The 5788-nt window shown below is 44.3% G+C and overlaps 1 long non-coding RNA gene across 1 annotated transcript; it reads left to right on the top strand.

The window, feature by feature from the left end:
• The first annotated feature begins 397 nt into the window (after nucleotides 1–397).
• Nucleotides 398–4038, top strand: LOC123096519 (uncharacterized). Its single transcript, XR_006446648.1, has 2 exons — nucleotides 398–696; nucleotides 3623–4038. It is a non-coding gene; the product is annotated as an uncharacterized lncRNA (long non-coding RNA).
• The last annotated feature ends 1750 nt before the right edge of the window (nucleotides 4039–5788 follow it).

Raw genomic sequence — 5788 nt, 5'->3', positions numbered from 1 at the left:
ACAACGAGTCAAGTGTGGTGCCAAACACATTGACACAGAGTTATACGTTGTTAAGGAGAAAGTCCGGAATTATGTTGAAATGCTTGGAGCATGAAAGCAACAGACAAGTATTTGCAGATCTGCTTATTAAAGGCTTGCCGCCCAGTGTGTTCGGAGAACACACAGTCGACATGGATTTTATGGTATAGTCTAAGATTTCCGGACAATAAAAGGGTCCAAGGTTAAAGAATCTGTTTCAAAACAGAGGAGTGTGTTGTAGGTGTTGATTCTATCGGGAATGAACCGTGACGATGAGACATGCTCTACATGCAAATCTGTGATGGAACGAGTACGTTAAAAAGAGTTATTTCGAAGTATAAAGTTAAAAGTATAATGATGAGATCAAGGGGGAGAATGTTAGGTTGATCTCTCCACCAATGGGCCCAACGGCTCATTGGGTCCTTGACCCACGCCCTGATCGGGGGCGTCCAACCCAAGCAAGGCTGGTGAGCCCCTGTCGCGCAGTGCTATAAAGAGGAGGTGGGGATCAGAGGCACGAGGTACGAGGTTCGTCGCCACCACTGTTCCCCACTCCTAACCCTATCCGATCTAGAGGGAGGCGCTGAAGCGATGGGAAGCCCACCGACGCCACCACTCTCGGCCATCACCATCGACCTCTACACCGACCGTCGCTGAAGCGATGGCCGGAACGCTAAGGTATACACACAAACAGATCATAGATAGTTCAATCTACTCCGAAATCCTAGCCTAGTCGATCCCATGGTCTTAACAAGTTCTTCTTGGTGTTCGACCGCCAGTACGCGAACCGCCCAGCGGCCATACCGTCGCTGCGAGGCCACGCGAATCCCCAGTATGGAAACGATGAGTCAAGCACGACCCATTTGCCGGTGCGGGAGGAGAAGACGGCAAAGGTTTCTTCGACCCAGAGATCTATGCCGATGACCTGGAAGGAGGCGTCGGCCTCGTCGGCGACGATGGCGTACCGGCCGGTGTGCCAGCGCTCGGGTGGCTGGAAGAAGATGGCAGTACACTCGAGAGGGTCGTAGACGGCGAGCTTCGACGCATAGCGGCCGCAGGAGAGGAGGAGGAGGCCACCGTCGCAGCCACGGAGGCGCCACTCGTCGGCAGCTTTAATCTCGGGGTGGCGTTGGAAGTAGAAATCGCCGAATGCTGCGGCGAGGTCCTGCTCGGGGTGACGCGAGTGTGCCGCAATGAAGCGGAGAGCAGGGTTGTGGAGGGGGAAGCGCTCGCGGCCAAGGTCGGTGAGGATGACGCCGACGAGCGGGGGCCTGCGGAGGGAGCTGAAGCGGCGGAAGACGGCGGGGTCGGAAGCGATGCGGCCCCAGCGCTTGCAGACGAGGGCGGCGCTGGCGAGTGACGCCATGTCGGGGAGGCGACGGAGTATTTCCCCGAGGAGCTCGGCGCCGGTGTAGGCCCCGGGCGGCGCCGGCGGGGTCCTGGGCTTCTTGATGCTGGCGCCCTCGCTTCTCTGCGACGGCTCCATCTCTTCCTCCCTCGCCTCCTGGATTGGGGATCGATGGTCTCGCTCCGCTCTCTGTTAGAAGGGGATTTCTTGCGAATTTTGGCGCCCATGTCATAGCAAGGCTCGCGCCAAAATCGTTTCCGTTAGCGCGAAAAGAATACCCGCGCCACTTTTTCGCGCCAAAATTTATACCCACATGCTTTTGGTCCTCCTGCTTTGCTCTGAGCTCGCGTGCAACCATCCTCTCTCCGTTTCTGTTTACCCTTCGTACAAAATAAATTTATTTGAAATCAAACTACACAAAGTTTGAACAAAATTATCTTGAAAAATATCAATATCTATAATATTAAAGTTATATAGTATGAAAATCAATTTCATGAAGCATCTAATAATATTCGTATTATGAATGTTGATATTTTTTTTGTAAAATTGATCAAAATTTACGATTTTGGTGGAGAAAAATTTATATGCCAATTGAAAAGAAACGGATGGAGTACTAGACCCCTTAAAAGCCAACGAAATAATGATAATTAAGGGACCAACTATACACACCTAAGTCAAATTTTCGGGTTATTAGATTAAGATGCAGGTAGTCCTTATTTCTTCTTCCTCTAGCCTTTTTTTTAATCCAGACATTCCTATTTCCACAAAATCGACATGTATAAATTACAAATTCCGTCAAATTATATATAGTTATTGAGATAAATTACATAGAACCATCGTAACCAGCGAACGTTCGTTGGAAGGCATGGCAAATGCGAACGTTTTTATGGCAATTTGTGTTGTCCACGGATGTCAAATTTCTTTAGCGAGTCAATTACGTTGGTGGTGCTAGAACTTGACGCAAATGATCACCTTAGTGATAGAAACCGCAGCAAACATTGAAGTGTTGCAAAATTTTGGCTCTATTGTGCAAACACAGTGCTAATCACGGTTAGATACGAAATCGGCACTGACTAGGCGCACCAGTGTGGCCTGGGGCCCGCTGTCAACGAGAGACGGGGCGTGTGGCCTGTTTTTTTATTAAAGGAAGTTGATCAAAATTCTCAAAAAAGCCCCTGTTTTTTTTAAAACCCCTCAATATTTTCTCTCACAAAAATAACCCCTATTTTTTGGAAAACCCCTCATCATTTTTTCTCACAAAAGAGTCCTGGCCCACCTACCAGCGACCTTAAAAATTATAAGGGAGACCTATACTTGTCTGTACGGGGACTAGAACCACAGACCCACGGACTGCACGAGCGGGTGTATAGCCAACCAAGCCATCGCATCTGTGGTTAACTGAGGATAGGAAATTTATATATCTTTGGAGTGAATAATCAAAATGAAAAAAGACAAGCGAGGGTATCGAACAGGAGACATCATGCGAGGTTGCACCTCTGCCTACCACTCCAACAAAGAAGATATCATGTGTAAAGAGTCAAACTATTTGTATCCAAACTGTAATCATATGTTAAAAACAGTATACATAAAAATAAACAAATAAAATTTAAAAATTGATAGTATAATTTCATTAAATATTCAATTATTAATTTTAGTTATAGCCATATAATTAATTATGATATAAAGTAATAGTCTAAAGTCAGTGCGGCCCATTTTCCGCAAGTTAGACTTTTTTAGAAATTTTAAAATTAATAATCACAGTAAAAACAACCAAGTTGGGATATTTCATGTTATAAATAATGCATACAAATAAATTAAGTTAGAGAAATGTCCTTATTTTTTAAAAATCGCGTATCATTATAAAACATCTTCATATAATGAAAAAAGTGTACATAACTTAAAATAATATTCATTTGAAGATCTGCAGTCTAGGGGCACACTATGCTCACTTATATTTTTCATACATATTTATATTTTATATCTAATTTAATTTTTAATTTATATTTTTTTAGACAATACACAAATTTATTACATCAGGTTCTTAAAGTAACCTATTTTCTATAAAATCATGAGTATTTTATTAATCATGAACATTTTCAAACTTTTATCATCATTTATTTAAATATATAATAGCTTTTTAAATTACTTGTACATATTTTTTATATAATTATTTTTAATTATTTATAACATATGACTACAGTTTGCAAACAGAAAGTTTAATTATCCTATTTATACATTATATCTTCTTCTTTGTAGTGGCAGGCAGAGGTGCAAGTTCGTATGAGGTCGCCGGCTCAATTCCCTTGGCTATATTTTTCATTTTGATTAAAACTATTATTCCCTACAAAGGATATAGAGATTTCCTATGCATATTCAACCACAAATGGCGATGGATGGGGTGGTACACACCTGTTTCTGTAGTCTGCATGTATGTGGTTTGAGTCCCGAGGTCCCTGGCAGGTGGGCCAGGGCTCTTTTATGAGAGAGAAAACATCATGGGTTTTTACGAATAAAACAAGGGCTTTTTGTGAGAGAGAAAATATTGACGGGACTTGTCATAAAAAAGGGGATTTTGTGAGAGAGAAATTGTCAAGCTGGGTTTTCACAAAAGAACGGGCGACTCCCCTGAAGGAAATATGCCCTAGAGGCAATAATAAAGTTGTTATTTTATATTTCCTTATATCATGATAAATGTTTATTATTCATGCTAGAATTGTATTAACCGGAAACTTGATACATGTGTGAATACTTAGACAAAACACCGTGTCCCTAGTAAGCCTCTATTAGACTAGCTCATTAATCAAAGATGGTTAACTTTCCTAACCATAGACATGTGTTGTCATTTGATGAATGAGATCACATCATTAGGAGAATGATGTGATGGACAAGACCCATCCGTTAGCTTATCATGTTGATCGTTCAGTTTTATTGCTATTGCTTTCTTCATGTCAAATACATATTCCTTCGACTATGTGATTATGCAACTCCCGGATACCGAAGGAATACCTTGTGCGCTATCAAACGTCACAACGTAACTGGGTGATTATTGTTGGAAATATGCCCTAGAGGCAATAATAAATAAGTTATTATTATATTTCCTTGTTTATGATAATCGTTTATTATCCATGCTATAATTGTATTGATAGGAAACTCAGATACATGTGTGGATACATAGACAACACCATGTTCCTAGTAAGCCTCTAGTTGACTAGCTCGTTGATCAATAGATGGTTACGGTTTCCTGACCATGGACATTGGATGTCATTGATAACGGGATCACATCATTAGGAGAATGATGTGATGGACAAGACCCAATCCTAAGCATAGCACAGAGATCGTGTAGTTCGTATGCTAAAGCTTTTCTAATGTCAAGTATCTTTTCCTTAGACCATGAGATTGTGCAACTCCCGGATACCGTAGGAATGCTTTGGGTGTACCAAACGTCACAACGTAACTGGGTGGCTATAAAGGTGCACTACAGGTATCTCCGAAAGTGTCTGTTGGGTTGGCACGAATCGAGACTGTGATTTGTCACTTCGTGTAAACGGAGAGGTGTCTCTGGGCCCACTCGGTAGAACATCATCATAATGTGCACAATGTGACCAAGGGGTTGATCACGGGATGATGTGTTACGGAACGAGTAAAGAGACTTGCCGGTAACGAGATTGAACAAGGTATCGGTATACCGACGATCGAATCTCGGGCAAGTACAATACCGCTAGACAAAGGGAATTGTATACGGGATCGATTGAGTCCTTGACATCGTGGTTCATCCGATGAGATCATCGTGGAACATGTGGGAGCCAACATGGGTATCCAGATCCCGCTGTTGGTTATTGACCGGAGAACGTCTCGGTCATGTCTGCATGGTTCCCGAACCCGTAGGGTCTACACACTTAAGGTTCGATGACGCTAGGGTTATAAAGGAAGTTTGTATGTGGTTACCGAATGTTGTTCGGAGTCCCGGATGAGATCCCGGACGTCACGAGGAGTTCCGGAATGGTCCAGAGGTAAAGATTTATATATGGGAAGTCCTTTTTTGGTCACCGGAAAAGTTTCGGGTTTTATCGGTAACGTACCGGGACCACCGGGAGGGTCCCGGGGGTCCACCAAGTGGGGCCACCGGCCCCGGAGGGCTGCATGGGCCAAGTGTGGGAGGGGACCAGCCCCAGGTGGGCTGGTGCGCCCCCCCACAAGGGCCCAAGGCGCCTAGGGTTTGGGGAGGGGGTGCTTCCACCTAACTTGGGGGGCAAGTTTCCCCCCTCTCCCCCTTGGCCGCCACCCTTAGATGGGATTGGGGCAGCCGCACCCCTTGGGGTGGAAACCCTAGAGGGGGCGCACCCCCTCCCTCTCCCCTATATATACTTGAGGGTTTTGGGGCTGCCAACACATGGGTTTCACCTCTCCCTGGCGCAGCCCTAC

This window comes from Triticum aestivum, chromosome 1B, assembly GCF_018294505.1.
Source record: "Triticum aestivum cultivar Chinese Spring chromosome 1B, IWGSC CS RefSeq v2.1, whole genome shotgun sequence".
Classification (NCBI taxonomy): domain Eukaryota; kingdom Viridiplantae; phylum Streptophyta; class Magnoliopsida; order Poales; family Poaceae; genus Triticum; species Triticum aestivum.
Note: the sequence above shows the minus strand (reverse complement) of the source record. Positions and strands in the feature narration are given on the sequence as shown.